Source organism: Tamandua tetradactyla, chromosome 1, assembly GCF_023851605.1.
Source record: "Tamandua tetradactyla isolate mTamTet1 chromosome 1, mTamTet1.pri, whole genome shotgun sequence".
Lineage (NCBI taxonomy): Eukaryota > Metazoa > Chordata > Mammalia > Pilosa > Myrmecophagidae > Tamandua > Tamandua tetradactyla.
In genome coordinates, this window is record NC_135327.1 from 116,647,529 (window position 1) to 116,664,582 (window position 17,054).

The 17,054-nt window shown below is 37.5% G+C and overlaps 1 pseudogene; it reads right to left on the reverse strand.

Annotated features, from left to right (window-relative positions):
* Nucleotides 1-9,684: 9,684 nt before the first annotated feature.
* On the reverse strand, nucleotides 9,685-10,239 carry LOC143681239 (large ribosomal subunit protein eL19 pseudogene; annotated as a pseudogene).
* Nucleotides 10,240-17,054: the final 6,815 nt, after the last annotated feature.

Below are 17,054 nucleotides of genomic sequence, written 5' to 3' on the forward strand. Positions count from 1 at the left end.
ACTATACATTAATTAAAAGGACAATTCACCAAGAAGGTATAACAATCATAAATGTATATGCTCCCAATTAATGAACTCCAAAGTATATGAGACAGACATTAGCGAAACTGAAGGGACAGATAGATGTTTCAACAATAATAGTAGGAGACGTCAATATACCACTCTCTTCAATAGGTAGTAGAACCAGAGAGGAGATCAACAAGGAAACAGAGAAGTTAAACAACTTGATAAATGAATTAGACCTAACAGACATACATAGGTCATTGCACCCCAAAACGCAGGGATATACATTCTTTTCTAGTGCTCATAGAACATACTCCAAGATAGATCATATGCTGGGGCACAAAACATGTCTTTATAAATTTAAGAAACATTGAAATTATTCAAAGCACTTTCTCTGATCACAATGGAATGAAGCTGGATCTCAATCACCACCAAAGAACAAGAACAATTGCAAATATATGGAGATTAAATAGCACAATCTTAAACAACCAGTGGGTCAGAGAAGAAATTGCTAGAGAAATCAGTAACTATCTGGAGATGAATGAAAATGAGAACACAACTTATCAGAACTTCTGGGATGTGGCAAAGAGAGAAATGTATTGCCCTAAATACCTATATTAAAAACAAGAAGAAGCAAAAATTGAAGACTTAACAGCTCAACTGGAGGAACTTGAGAGAGAACAGCAAATTAACTCCAAAGCAAATAGAAGAAGACAAATAACAAAAATTAAAGCAGAGTTAAACAAATGGGAGAACAATAGAAAGAATCAATAAAAGCAAAATTTGGTTCTTTGAGAAATCAATAAAACTGATGGACCACTAGCAAGACCAAAAGATAAAAAAGAGAGAGGATGCAAATAAAGAAAATCAGAAATGAGAAGGGGTGTGTTACCACAGACCCTGAAGAAATAAAAGAAATCATAAGAGAAGACTATGAACAACTATATGCCAACAAACTAGACAACTTAGATGAAATGGACAAATTCCTAGAAACACAAATAAGCTACACTAAGTCAGGAAGAAATAGAACATCTCAACAAACCAATCACAAGTAAAAAGATTCAACAGTCATCAAAAAAATCTTCCTACAAAGAAAAACCCAGGGCCAGACGGCTTCACAGGGGAATTTTTCAAACATTCCAAAAAGAACTAACACCACTCCTGCTCAAACTTGTCCAAAAAATGGAGGGAAAAGGAACTCTGCCTAACCCATTTTATGAACCTAATATCATTTTAATACCAAAACCAGGTAAAGATGTTATAAGAAAGGAAAACTACAGGCCAATGTCCTGAATGTACATAGATGTTAAAATTTTCAACAAAATACTAGCAAATCCAATCCAACAACACCTTAAAAGAATTATACACCACCACACCGGGAATGCAAGGATGGTTCAACACAAGAAAATCAATTAATGTAATACAGCACATTTAAATTTGTTAAAACATTAACAAATTAAAAGGGAAAATCCCACAATCATTTTGATTGATGCTGATAAGCACTCAACAAAATTCAACATCCTTTTCTGATAACAACACTCCAAAAGATAGGAATTAAAGGTAATTGCATCAATATTATAAAGGGAATATATGAAAAGCCAATAGCCAGCATCATACTTAATGGGGGGAGACTAAAGCTTTTCCCCTAAGATCAAGAATGAGACAAGTACACCCACTGTCACCACAATTATTCAACATCGTGCTAGAAGTTCTAGCTAAAGCAATTAGGCAGGTCAAAGAAATAAAAGGCATCCAAATTGGAAAGGAAGAAGTAACACTTTCATAATTTGCAGATGACATGATACTGTAGCTGGAAGAACCTGACAACTCTACAGCAAAGTTACTTGAGCTGACAAATTCAGCAAGGTGGCAGGATATACAATTAATGTGCATAAATCAGTAATGTTTCTATACACAAGCAATGACCTAACTGAGGAGTAAGTTAAGGAAATATTCCATTCAAAATAAGAACTAAAAGAATAAGGTACTTAGGAATGAACTTAACTAGGGACATAAAAGACTTGCACACAGAAAACTATATAACATTGCTAAAATAAATCCAAGTAGATTTAAATAGGTGGAAAGACATTCCCTATTCATGGATAGGAAGGCTAAATATAGTTAAGATGTCAAGTCTACCCAAATTGATCTACAGATTTAATGTAGTACCAATCAAAATTCCAACAACCTACTTTGAAGACTTGGAAAAGCTAGTTGCCAAATTCATCTGGAAGGGAAAAGGTCCCCAAATAGCTAAAAACATCCTAAAAAAGAGGAATGAAGTGGGAGAATTAACACTCCCTGACTTTAAAACCTATTTAAAGCCACAGTGGTCAAAACAGCATGGTACTGGCACAAAGACAGAAGCATTGAGCAATGGAATCAGACTGAGAGTGCAGAAATAGACCACCAAATCTTTGGTCAACTGATTTTTGACAAGGCCCCCAAATCCTCTGAACTGGGACAAAATAGTCTTTTCAATAAATGGGGATGCAGGACTGGATATCAATGGCCAAAAGTAGGAAAAAGGACCCCTATCTTATACCCATACAAAAAATAACTCAAGTGGATCAAATACCTAAATATAAAAACTAGCACCATGAAGCTTCTAGAAGAAAATGTAGGGAAACATCTTCAAGAACTGGTAATAGGGGGTAGCTACCTAAACTTTACACCCAAACCATAAGCAACAAAAGAAAACTAGATGGGAATCCCTCAAAATCAAATGCTTCTGCACCTTAAAAACCTTTGTCAAAAAAATGAAGAGCAGCCAACTCAATAGGAGAAAATATTTGGAAATCACACATCAGACAAAGTTTTGATATTCTTTATACACAAAGAAATCATACAACTCAACAACAAAATAACAAACAACCCAATTATAAAATGGGCTAAAGATATGAACAGGCATTTTTCTGAAGAGCAAATACAGATGGCTCAAAACACAAGAAGAGATGTTTATTTTCATTGGCTATAAAGGAAATGCAGGTGAATAAAGACTACAATGAGATATCACCTCACATCTAAAAGAATGGCTGCTATTAAACAAAGAGGAAACTATAAATGCTGGAGAGGATGTGGAGAAATTGGGACACTTATGCACTGTGGGAATGTATAATGGTACAGCCCCCATGGAAGACTGTTTGGTGGTTCCTTAAGAAACTAGATATCGAGTTGTCCTATGACCTTGCAATAGCACTACTTGGTATATACCTAGAAAAACTGAAAGCAGTGACACAAACAGACATTTGCACACCAATGTTCATAGCAGCATTATTCATAATCACCAAAAGATAGGAACAATCCAAATGCCCACTCATCCAACAGATGAGTGGATTGACAAAATATGGTATATACATATGATGGAATATTATGCAGCAGTAAGACAAAATGATGTCCTGAAGTACATGAGAAGATGGGTGAGCCTTGAGGACAAAATGCTGAGTGAAATAAGCCAGACACAAAAGGATAGATACTGTATGATTCCATATTTATGACCACAGTAAATATAAAATTAGAGGCTTAGGGCGGGCCGCGGTGGCTCAGCGGGCAAAGTGCTTGCCTGCTATGCCGGAGGACCTCGGTTCGATTCCCGGCCCCAGCCCATGTAACGAAAACGGAGAAACAAAATACAATAAAACAAGAAAATGTTTAAAAGATGTTTCCCTTTCTTCCTCTCTTCCTTCCTTCTATCCTTCCTTCCTTCTCTCTGTCTTTCCTTTAAAAAAAAAAAAAAAAAAAAAAAAAAAAAAATTAGAGGCTTATAATACAAGATATAGGGGATTTAGAGATACATGGAAGCTAGAGATGGGTGAACGGTTAGCTAATGAGGTTGAACTCCAATGTAAGGGAACAGATAGAAGTGAAGACGGTTCTCTGGTGGATATATAAGTAATATTACCATATTGAAGTGAGAACAAGATTGAAAGGGGTTGTATAGACCTACATGTCCCACTGATTAACACTGGAAATATAAATTAGTTCTTGCAAGAACTATTTTTAAAGTATGATTCATGTACAAAGAGTGTTTAAGTCTAGGGTACAGGGGGGAAAACTGCTATTGCATGCTATGGGCTATGTTTAAAAGGAAACCATCAGCACTACCACAGCAACAGCAGGGGTAAATAATGGGGGGAGGGACAAGAGTTAAGAGGAGGTTTAGATTTCCTATTTGGTGAGGGTGTGTTTATTGGTTTTCTTTCTCTTGGGAAATGAAATTATCTAAAATTGAGATTGTTGATGGACTGTAGATTTTGGGCAGTATACATGATCCCTGATGAATGCAGGTGGTTGAAGATGCACTGACTGAGAAGTAGATTGGCAAATAATGGTGTATTCTTATGAATGAATGTTGTGTTGCTACAAAAAAGGGACAAAATCATGAGACAAGCAACAATGTGAATGAACAAGTGGGACATTTGGTGAGGCAAAATAAACCAGAAACAAAAGAACAACAATGGTATGGTCTCCTTTAGAAAATGCTAAAAAGTGAACAGGGACCTAAACTGTAAGCTTTTATAGCAGACACATTTAGTCTAGAGTGGTAATTATTATTTCTGGATTTTGAGAGGCTGCTATATATATATATAACCCGATATTTAGAGATAAGAACAAAGCCGAGCAAGTTGGGGTTAAAGTAATTCAGAACACAGGGATAAGGAAGACAATGTCTATAGTTTAGAAACACACACACTCTTTGAGACCAAAGGAAGAAAGCATTATTTGGTCTGGAACTGAAATTTTCTGTACTGTGTAATCTAACTCAACCTATCTGTATAGCTCACCTGAACAACTAAAACACAGGAAGTCCAGAATAAGAAAGAGGTCCTTTAATCCTGTATAGCTTAATGTAATGCCTGGATACATCCTATAGTACAATAAGCAGATAATCGAAAAGTGTTGGCAAAGTCCCTTGAGGGATGAGAAAATAAATATGGAACTATTAGATACCATTAGGATACTGTGTCAAACATTAAGGATATGCAAATCAATAGGCCAAGCCCTTGATCTTAAAGGTTACTCTTGTGAAGTTTATGTAGGTAGCAGAGAAGTTCAGCCTACTTACAAGTATGCCCAAGAGTTACTTTTGGAGGACCTCTTTTGTTGCTCAGATGTGGCCTCACTCTCTCTAATCCCAACTCTGCAAGTGAAATCATTGCCCTCCCACCTACATGAGACATGACATCCAGGGGTGAAAGTCTCCCTGGTGAGGTGGGAGATGACTCCCAAGGATGAATGCAGCCCTGGCACCATGGGATCAACAATTCCGTCTTGACCAAAAGGGGGGAAACTAAGTATAACTAATAAAGTAACAGTGGAGAGACAGTTCAGATAGGATCAAGAAGCTACTCTGGAGGTTACTCTTACGCAGGCTTCAGTTAGTACTTGTTACCTATCATAACCTGCCAACCCTCAACCAGGACCATTACAGTCAATCCTAAGGAACACCTAGGATAATATATAAGATTCCACAAGGGTTCCATGCACTAGTGTAACTTTCCAGAAGGCTACAACCTCTAGATGGTCCATGGACCAGATAAGCCCTGAAACCTAGAAGGCCCAGCCTCTCCAGAACATCAACTAGTTCCATCTCCCTACCCAGTATTAGTGACAGACCCCGCAACATGTAAAACTTAGAACGGCCACAGCCCAAACACCCCTAAAGAGAAGGATAGAAAAATCAAAGGTGATGGTGTAGTTATACAGAGAAGATAGAATTTAACAAATGAATATGATTGCTGAATCATTAAATTGATATCCCTTTTGGTCTCTAGTATCTTAGAGCAAGTAGATGTAAAAACCTAAAATTGTGGAATTCGTAACCCATATCAAACTCTGAAATATGTTCTACAACTACTGTGATGCTGTGGTTTGAAATTTATTGCTTTTTTGTATATATTCTATTTTTACAAAAAAGAAAGAAAAAAATTTGTGGTGATAAAAAAAATATTTAAGCCCTCTAGCCTCCTATATTCTGGAGTAGCTAGAAGGGAAAACCTGAGAGGATTGTGTGGTAGCTCATGACAGACTATGGGATCTGTCCTGTAACTACTTGTTGAAGAGTGCTTTGAAAACTACTGCTTTTTCATTTCTTTGCTTTGTATATATGTTATACTATACAATAAAAAAAGTTAAAGAAAAAAAAGTCATGTGTAGAATCCTGTAGATGCTTTAGATGTATGTAAGCAGGGAAAGCAGTCCAAATCCAGAAAGACTATTCCAAGGATGATAAATTACTGCTTCTCTATAATGAGAGGGCATTGTCAACTCAAAATAATTTGACTGCCATAGGATAATGGACCAGGTATCCTAGAATTATAGTGCTGGTCACTGCTGCTAACAGTAGTATATGAATCAGTCTTGTGAAAGGAAATCTATGCTTCTGAGCTCAAACAGCACCTACATTCTGGCCCCCATACCTGTTATGTCCTTCAGCCAGTGGACTGGCTGGGGAAGAAGGATGACTGATTCCCATAGAAGGAGTATAATTTTCTCCTGGTTATTAGGAACCTCTTCTGCAGTGATGGAGCTCTTTGTGAACATTCACATGGATGCAGATATTCTCCCACTCTGGGGCAATTTTGAATGGTCCTTTAACCTTTCCCTAAAACTAACTTGTCACCAATTCTCCAATATTAAGCCTCATAAACCCCTTATTATCTGGTCAGATAAGGACTAAAAGTCACCCAGTGTGCATTCATTCATCCTTAACCATCTCTACAAGATTGCCACTATCCCAAACTCCCTGCCCCAGCATATCCCCCTTTGCCCAAGTCTCTCTGGTCGCACTCTCGGAGACATCCCTGACCATCCCACAATCCAGCAACCAAAGAGTTAATGTCTAATACAGCAGGGGGTTTTCAGGACCCTGTTCTGTACTAGATTTCAATTATCTCATAAAATATTTTAAATAACACTTCTGAGCCAGATGAATATCTCAAGAATCAGTATAGAGCCTGACCTCAGGTAAAGGAGACAAAATATTTTTCTTCCAGGTAAAATGGACAATAAAATCTCCAGTCAAAATTTAACTACTGTGTTTTCCTTCTCAGTGGCACGCCAGAGGAAGACCAGCAGCACTTCTCCATAGCTGACCCCTGCCAGCATTTCATGTAAAGTCACCTGCATGCAGGATCAAGTTTCTTTATCCTTAGTCTACCAGTCAGAGGAAATTCCCCAGAAGAAATAAAGGAGAAAGAGTAATGCAGCAGGAAGACAATGGCCTGCTCAAAAAATTTGCCTGTATCTTCAGGCTTCTCACAGGAACAGCCTCGTATATTTCTCTTCCACCTGATTTGAATTACTGTTGGGAAAGCCTGACTTTATGGCTAAGTGCATGAGACAACAATCAGTTCATGTTAGGCACCAAGGTAATTGGTCATTTTATGCCAGATGGTTGGGTGATTCAGTCTTTACTGGAACCTAGCAATGAGCTAGAAATCATTTCTCAAAGTAGAGGGTCATTTGCTAAAGGGGCCTTTGCATTTACCAAAATATGAGGGGTCTCCTCTGAATGGTCTTGCTGGAAGCTATATACAGACTCCACATAGCTTCCTGATGAGTCACAGACCATTCCAGAAACACTGGATCCAATTGCTCACAAAGGCTGAAGGCAGGGCTGCTTGCCCTTTTTCGGTCTGGGCCAGCTGGAGTGTACCCCCAGGTTTTGAGCTCCACTCAAAACTGGCAGCTTTGGGGGATGGGAGGTCACCCAGGAAAGAATTCAAAGTATGGCAGCCAAAAGTGGAAATACTACCTTCAAAATCCAAAGAGGCCGCCACGTATTGTGCCTGGTAGATTCTCTTTTAAAAATGATGAATTAATGATTCACTACCTCATATAAATTATAAACTCTACATTTATAATTCAAAACACAAAAATTTCATAGTGGTGCTTTATTACTCACCCATTTCATTCATTCATTCCTTATTTTACTTCTCCTTACAAAAAGAATTGAAAGTGCCTTTTTATATCACCTCAATGTTTTTCCCTAATAAAATGGTAGCAAGAAGATGCAGAGTAAGAATGCATCTTATAAAGTTCAAGTAATTAAGTTATTGACAGCCCCATTTAGTTTCTATGTTATGAGTTCATATGTAGAAATCTGTGTATTTGGAAAACAAAGAACATTTTAAAAAAACCTCTTAGAATCTTTAGTTTTGTATGAGCTCAGCAGAATAAATATTGGCTTACCCAGGTGGGAAATCATTCTTTGACTTGCTCTTCCTTTCAAAGTTTACATAATAAAAATGTTTAAATGTAACTATCAGAAATTTTTAACAAATCACATTAGCCCTATTCTATTTTAAAAAATGAAAAGTAAATTAAAATCTATATTCCTTAGAGCTGTTTTCCAAGTGGTTTTAACACAAGTTGATTTTGCATCCACCCAAGAGTTATTTCACTTCATTTGTTTCTACAAGTATTTAATGATCATCTACTATGTGCAAACTTTGTATGAGGCAATAAGGAAATAAGGCCCAGTCAACAAGCTATCAGAGAACCTATAACCCAGAGGGGGATATAAATAAATAGATAGAAAATTACAATATAATCTGACAAATTCTAATTCAGGGCTTACCAGAGGGTGATATGACATTGGAGGTCAGGGAATACATTCCGAAAGAAAAGGTATCTAAGCTGAGGCTGAAGAACAAGTAGGAAGCTTCCAGACCAAGGGGTGAAGGAAAGAGCATTATTTTGGGTGAGTGAAAGTTATGTGCAAAGGCTCATACCATAGCATGGAACCACCAAAGGCAGTGCATTAAAGTTGGCTCTTAGAATGGTGGTGGTAGTGGTGGTCGCCATGGCAATGGTGGAAAAATGGGAAGGATAATGGAAATAGATGAGTGTAGCAGACACCAGGTCATTGCCTATCATAGAAACCTACTTTCCTTTTCTGTTAACAGGGCCCAAGCTAATCAGCAGAGAGCGCTTGATTTAAAGGCAGCTAGGAAATGAATCAAGGTAATTTTCACTTTACCAATCTCAGGTCAAGGGTTAGATATATAAACCCATTCTGGCCAGTGAAATCTAAGGAGAAGTCTGCTGAGGCTTCTGTTCCAGGCTAAAAACAGACCCTCAAAAAGGAGAAAGTTTTTAGATCTTTCTTCCCTGTGTGGGATGCTCACATAGGTTTTGTTTTTGTTTTTGTTTTTCTGCTAGCAGACTATGCTGGTTTGAATCTGTGGTGGATCCCAGAAGAGCCATGCCCTTTTCCTCATTCAATATTGCTGGGTGGGAGCATTCTGATTGTTCCCATGGAGATGTGACCCACCCAATTGTGGGTGGTAACTTTTAATTAGATGATTTCCATGGAGGTGTGTCTCCACCCATTGAGGGTGGAGTTGCTTACTGGAATCCTTTAAAAGAGGAAACATTTTGGAGAAAGTCCCTTTTGTAAAGTCCTGAGAAAGCCAACAGTTGCCGCCACATTCACTACGTGCCCTTCCAGTTGAGAGAGAAATGTTGAACATCATTGGCCTTCTTGAGCCAAGGTATCTTTCCCTGGATGTCTTAAATTGGACATTTCTATAGACTTGTTTTAACTGGGATATTTTCTCAGCCTTAGAACTGTAAACTAGCAACTTGTTCATTTCCCCTTTTTAAAAGCCATTCCCATTTCTGGTATATTGCATTCAGGCAGCTAACAAACTAGAACACAGATATAGGTCTGTTTTATTAAATGATTGATCTATATAATCGCCAAGGCCACAATGTACAGAGACAAAAGAAAGTGTTGGACCTGCAGTCCTCAGCCGAGTCATCTGGGAGCTTCTTGCAAGCCATGTCTATCTTTGGCTTGTGAATCTGTTCCATGAGAATCCACTCGTTCTTGAACCCATTCCCTTTCACCTTCAGGTACAGGCTGTGATCCATGCGGCAGTCAATCTTCTTAGCTTCACTTATCTTTTGAAGCTCAAGGGCAGAATTCTCATCCTCCTCATCCAGTCCACCTCCTTAATCATCCAAGCACTGGCAGTACCTTTCCACTTACCTATGCCCATATGCCTGCCTTCTCAGTGGGCCAAGGTGTTTTTCTGGCCTCGAGCCCAGGAATGGACAGTCACTGGCTTGCAGATGATCAGCCCGTCTTTGATCAGCTAATGAATCTACTGATAGGAGTTGGCTTTGGTGATTTCATTGGTCTCATGGATCGCTGGGTTCCAAACAAACCTTCTTGCCACAGCAGAAAACACAAGAAGCAAATCTTTTCTGAAGCTTGAGCATACTCATGGCTGTGACAGTAGCACCAAAAGGAAAGACTGTTTAATGTCTGGAGCTACTACAGCAGTTATGTGATCAAGGAAAAGACCCAAAGAATTGCAAAGATCTGATCAAGTCATCACCATTGATGCTGACAGACCATCTCTGGAATTGTCTTTGCCCAGATTTGTCGACGTGGAGAAGCAGAATACCTTTATTATTCAAGCCTATTTGTCAACTGAACACATTTCCAAGGGTTCAGTGAAGACTAAATTGATAAGCCCCAGCCATCTCACAAAGGGCCTTACAAACTATTCCTAGTGAAATCTTTAACTTTCATGTGACAGAAACCTATTTCTAACTGACTTAAATGAAAGGGGGGAGTTTATAGGAAGATACTGGAATAGTTTTTGTGATCAAAATAAGGATTGAACAGCTACCTTCTGGAAGGACAGGGACACGGCTAAGGTTTTAGGACAATTTGAACAGAGCATATCCCACCAGCAAGATGTTCCCTGCTTCTCTTTTAGAAAGAATGCTCTCTATCTCTGCTTTTCCCCATGGGTTGACTTCATCCCTTCCCATTGCTGACTGGGTTCCTGCACATATGAAACACATGGTCACTGGCAGCTCCTGTGCTTCTCATCTTTTAGCCTTCACTCCCCAGAAAGGACTGGTAATGCTCCATATAATGTTAAATTTATGAATCCCATGGAAGGACTCTGATTAGCTGATCTTGGTTTATTAAAAAAAAAAATGTGACCAGGAAAGGGGATTCTGTAAGAAATTAGGATTTCCATTCTAACGGACTCAATAGAGAAGAAGAAGGAGTGTTTCCATTAGTCAAGAAGTGCTTCTGAGAGGGCAATACAAAAGATAACCACTTCACAGAGCCACAATAAGTTTAGATGTTATATTCTGGGTATCACCAAAGGAATTTAAGCAAAAAAGAGAAATAATTACATTGGGAGGGAGGTTCTGGGAGGAAGGGCAATTGTCATCATCTCTGTGAGAAGTCATAGTGCCTAAACAAAGGAAGAGATGGTGAGGGGAGGATAAGACCAGAGCTTTTATTTAACACACTAATCTAGCCATTTGTAGTTAGTCCTCCTTTCCAGGTCACATTAAAGAGCACGACTAGTGGGTGGTGGTGTGGTGTGGAAAGGTGGACACAGAGTTGTACAGCACTGCAGTTTTAAGTCAAGATTTTAGAAAGGGATTAATCAATTTGCCAGTTTTTATGGCAATCTGATGTTTTCAAAATGATCTAATCATATGATTCTACAGGCTTCAAGTACTGTCCATAAAAAATTTTATTAACGATTGGCAAGTTGCTTTAGTACACAAAGTATCAAATATGAAAATTCAATGATCTATCCTTATCATGTATTCCTATCAATCCAACATTTATTGCATGTGTTATAGGAAGAACACAGTTTACCTGAACTCAAAAGCAGACAAATTCCTCAACTGTATTAAGATGCTAGTAAATGAGAGTAAACAGCTAAAAACCAAACCGTACTCATGATAGTAAAGAAAGACCAAATGCAATTATACATACTAGAAGTATCTAACTGAAGTATCAAATGTGCTATTGTTGCCTTTTACTTACCACTATTTGCACAAAGATGAAGCAGGAAGGAGAAATGAAGGGAACACTGAATTCCATATGGAATTTTGCATCTGGATCCTGCCAGCCTTCTCTTAGTATTCTCTACCGTACAAAGCCACCCCAGCCTCCTGGTTCCACAGAAACAATGTTTAACAAAATTTAGTGCACCTCAAAATCACCTAGTGAGATCATTTAAAATACAGAAACCTGGTCCTCAATCAAAATAATTGATTCACTAAGTGTTACTCAATACACATTCAAATTTAAGAACAACTATCCTAGAGACAGATTCATCACCAGCAGAAGAATCACACATTTCTGACTTTTACAAAGGCAAATAATGGCCGTAGCAATCATAAGCATTTATTAATATCGTTTACAAGAGACTCATATTAGAACCAAAGTCAGAAATAGGGTGAAAGTGAAAGGATGGAAAATGATATTCCATGGAAACAGTAACTAAAGGAGAGCTGGGGTAGCTATACTAATATTGGACAAAATAGACTTTAACTGAACATCTGTTATAAGAGACTAAGAAGGACCCTATATATTAATAAAAGGAGCAATCCACCAAGAAGAAGCAACTAATCATAAACATTTACACACGTAACCACGGTATCCCAAAATACATGAGGCAAAAAACTGGCAAGACTGAAGGAGAGATAGACTCCTCTACAATAACAGTTGGAGACTTCAAACACTACTCTCTCAATAGAGAGGGCATCTAGACAGGATCACTTAGAAAATGGAGAACTTGAATAATATGAAAGCTGAATTAGACCTAACAGACATATGGAGAGCACTGCACTCCAAAACAGCAGAATATATATTCTTCTCAAGTGCACATGGATCATTCCTCAGGATGTACCACATGTTGGGTCACATCACAGTATAATTTGAAAGATTGAAATTATGCAAAGCATCTTCTCTGACCATAATGAAATGGAACTGGAAATCAATAGCTGGCAGAGAACTGGAATATATGCAAATATATGGAAGTTAAATAACACATTCTTAAACCATCAGTGGGTCAAAGAAAAAACTGCAAGACAAATCTGTAAATATCTTGAGATGAATGAAAATGAGAACACTACATATTAAAACTTATGGGATGCATGTTTATTTATATACAATTGCATATAAACTTGTTGATTAGTTGTTCTATTTCTGTGAAGATGGCTGTTGGAATTCTGATTGAAATTGCATTAAATCTGTAAATCACTTTGGATAATATTGACATCTTAATGATATTAGCTCTTCCAATCCATAGGCACAGAGTATCTTTCCATTGATCTAAGTTTTCATTAACTCTTTCAGTAATGGTTTGTAGTTTACCACATACAAGTCCTTTACACTTTGGTTAAATTCATTTCTGGAATTTGATTCTTTTAACTACTATTGTAAATGGAATTTTTTTTTTTTTTTTTAGTTTCCTTTTCAGGTTGTTCATTATTAGCATATAGAAATACCACTGGTTTTTGCATGTTGATCTTGTATTCTGCCACATTACTATATTCATTTATTACCTCTAGTAGGTTTGTTCTGGTTTTGTTTTGTTTTGTTTTGGGGGAAAGGGCTTTCTATTTATAGGATCATATCATGTGCAAATAGGGAAAGTTTTACTTCTTCCTTTCCAATTTGGATGGCTTTTATTTCTTTTTCTTCCCTAGTGCTTTGCTAGGACTTTCAGCACAATGTTTAATAGCAGTAGTGATAGCATATATTCTTATCTTGTTCTGGATCTTAGAGGGAAAGATTTTAGTCTTTCACCACTGAGGATGATCTTAGCTGTGGGGTTTCCATATACGTCCTTTATGATATGATGTTAGGTAGTTCACTTTTACTCTTAGTTCTCTGAGTGTTTTCACCCAGAAACAGTGCTGGATTTTGTCAAATGCCTTTTCTGTATCAATTAAGATAATCATGCACTTTAATTTTAACCTTCATTCTATTAATGTGGTGTATTATGTTAAACCATCTTTGCATATCTGGGCCAAACCGCACTTGATCATGGTAGATAATCTTTTTAATGAGCAGTTGGGTTTGACTTACTAGTATTTTGGTGAGGATTTTTGCTTCTATATTTATAAGGAAAATTGGTCTATAATACTATTTTCTTGTGATATCTTTATATGGCTTTGGTGTTAGGGTGACATACCTAATAGAATGATTTCGGAAGTCTTCCTTTCTCTTCAATTCATATATATAAATGTTAACAGAATGAAAGTCTTTAAAAATTCAGTTGTGTTTCTATAAATTAGAAACAACAACCCATAACAGAGATTAAGGAAACAATTCCATTTAGAAGTGCATACCAGAGAATGAAATATTTAGGAATAATTTTAACCAAAGAGGTGAAAGACTCATACACAGAAAACTATAAAACACAGCTGAAAGAGATCAAAGAAAACTTTAAATAAATAGGAAGATATCCTGTTCATGGATCAGAAGACTTAATATGTTTTAGGTAGCAATACTACCCATAATGATCTAAAGATTCAGTGCAGCCCTTATTAAAATCCCAATAGCATTTTTTGCAGAAATAGAAAAGTTGATCCTTAAATTCATATGGAATTCCAAGGGGCCCCAAAGAGGCAAGACAGTCTTTAAAGAAGAAGAACAAAGTTGGAGGACTCATTTCCAATTTCAAAACTTATTACAAAGCAATAATCAAAACAATGTGGTACTGGCATAAGGTTAGGCCTATAGATCAATGAAATAGAGTCAAAAGCACAGAAATAAATTCACTCATCTATGACCAATTGATTTATGAAAAGAATGGCAAGATCATTCAGTGGGGAAAGAATAGTGTTTCAACAAATAGTGCTGTGAAAGCTGGATATCCAAATGCAAAAGAATGAAGTCAGATGCCCACTTCACACCATAATAAAAAATTAACTCTAATTGGATCAATAACCTAAATATAACGGCTAAAACAGTAAAACTCTTAGAAGAAAATATAGGGATAAACATTCATGATCTTCGATTTGGCAATAAATTCTTAAATGACATCTGTTCTAGTTTGCTAGCTGCCGGAATGCAACACACCAGAGACGGGTTGGCTTTTAATAAAAGGGGATTTATTTTGTTGATTCTTCAGAGGAAAGGCAGCTAACTTTCCACTGAGGTTCTTTCTTACGTGGAAGGCACAGGATGGTCTCTGCTGGTCTTCTCTCCAGGCCCCTGGGTTCCAACAACTTTCCCCAGGGTGACTTCTTTCTGCATCTCCAAAGGCCTGGGCTGAGCTGCGAGTGCCGAGATGAGGCATGCTGAGCTGCTAGCAGTGCTACGTTGCAATCTCTCATTTAAGCACCAGCCAATTAAGTCAAACGTCACTCATTGCAGCAGACATGCCTCCTAGCTGACTGCAGATGTAATTGGCAACAGATGAGGTTCACGTACGGTTGGCTTATGTCCGCAGCAACAAGACTAGGTATGCTCACCTGGCCAAGTTGACAACTGAATCTAACTAACAACATCCAAAGTATATGCCACAAAAGAAGAAACAGAAAATTCTGACTTCATAAATATTAAAAGGTTTTGTGTATCTAAGGACATTATCAAGCAAGTAAAAAGACAACCTACAGAATGGGGAAAAATAGTAGAAAATCACTTATATGATAAGGGTTTAATATTCAAAATATATAAATAATTGCTAAAACTCAATTACAAAAGGACAAAAAACTCAATTAAAAGTGGGCAATGGGTTCAAATAGATCTTTTGTCCAAAGAAGATATACAAATTGCCAACGAGCACATGAAAAGATGCTCAATGTCATTAGTCTCTAGCGAAATGAAAATCAAAACCATAAGGTACCATAAAATCCTCACTAGAATGGCCATATTTTAAAAAAGAAAATAGCAAGTGTTGGTGAGAATGTAGAAGAATTGGAATCCTCATAGAGTGCTGGTGGAAATGTAAAATAGTGCAACCACTGTGGAAAATAGTTTGGCAGTTTCTCAAAAAGTTAAAAATGCAATTATATGATCTAGCAATTCTACTGTCAGGTATATATATCCTAAAGAATTTAAAAGAGGGACTCATATACATTTACATTTATGTTCATAATAGCATTATTCCACAATTATCAAAGGTAGAAATGGTCCAAATGTCCATCAACTGACACATGGTTAAAAAACTGTTATATATCCATAAATGGAATATTATACAGGGATTAAAAAGAATGAAGTACTGACACATGCTACAGCATGGATGAACCTGCAACATTATGCTAGGTGAAAGAAGTCAGACACAAAGGGTCACATATTGTATGAAATATATGAAATATGAATAAGTAAATCCTTAGAAGCAGAAGCCAAATTTGTGATTGCCAAGGGTGGGGAGGAAGCGGGAGTGGGGGCAACACTTAATTGGTATGAGGATTCCTTTTGGGATGATAAAAATATTGTGGAACTAGATAAAGATGGTGATTTCACAATGTTGTAAATGAATTAAATGCCACTTATAAATTGTTAATTTTATGTTATGTGAATTTCATCTGAATAAAAAAAACTGAATGTGAAATTGACTTTTTCAGACATACAAAAGCTAAAAGAATTCATCAGCAATAGACGTGCAATATAAAAAAATTAATGATTTTAAGTAAGATATGTAATTTCATGTATTATATATATATATTTATATACATAAAATTACTTGTTAAGCAGGTTGTTTTGTCTGAAGACATTTCCCGTTACAGATTTGAATCCCAGGATACTTTATATTAACACCAAAGCCCCTCAAGGTCCTGTGATCCACAGATGGAGAATTACTATTTGAGAATATAAATGTCATCAGAAATTGCAAAGCTAACCCAATCTCATGGGACAAATGTTTATCAACGAGGATAAAGGCTGGGCTGCAGTCCAAAAATACAGTAGCTTAAACAACACTGAACTTTATTTCCTTCTCATAAAACAGCCCAGGCAAGAGAGTCAAGGCAGAATAGTGGCTCAGGGTGTCAGTGACCCTGGCTCCTGTATTCTCCTTGACTTCATGGCCACAGCAGTCATGGTTCCTGTGGAGAGCCGCCTCCCGGGTCAGGCCTAGTGGACACGCCGCAGCCTGCTCTAGAGTTCCCCCCGCCCATCGAGTGAGCCAAGATGGCGCCCGCATCCTGCCTCCGCGTATGACGTACGCGCCCGCCAACCCTGTCTACCAATCACCCTTGTATACGTGGCGTTAGCCCATTGGGTTTGGATTTTGTATATAAAGGCATTACCCGGACGGGGA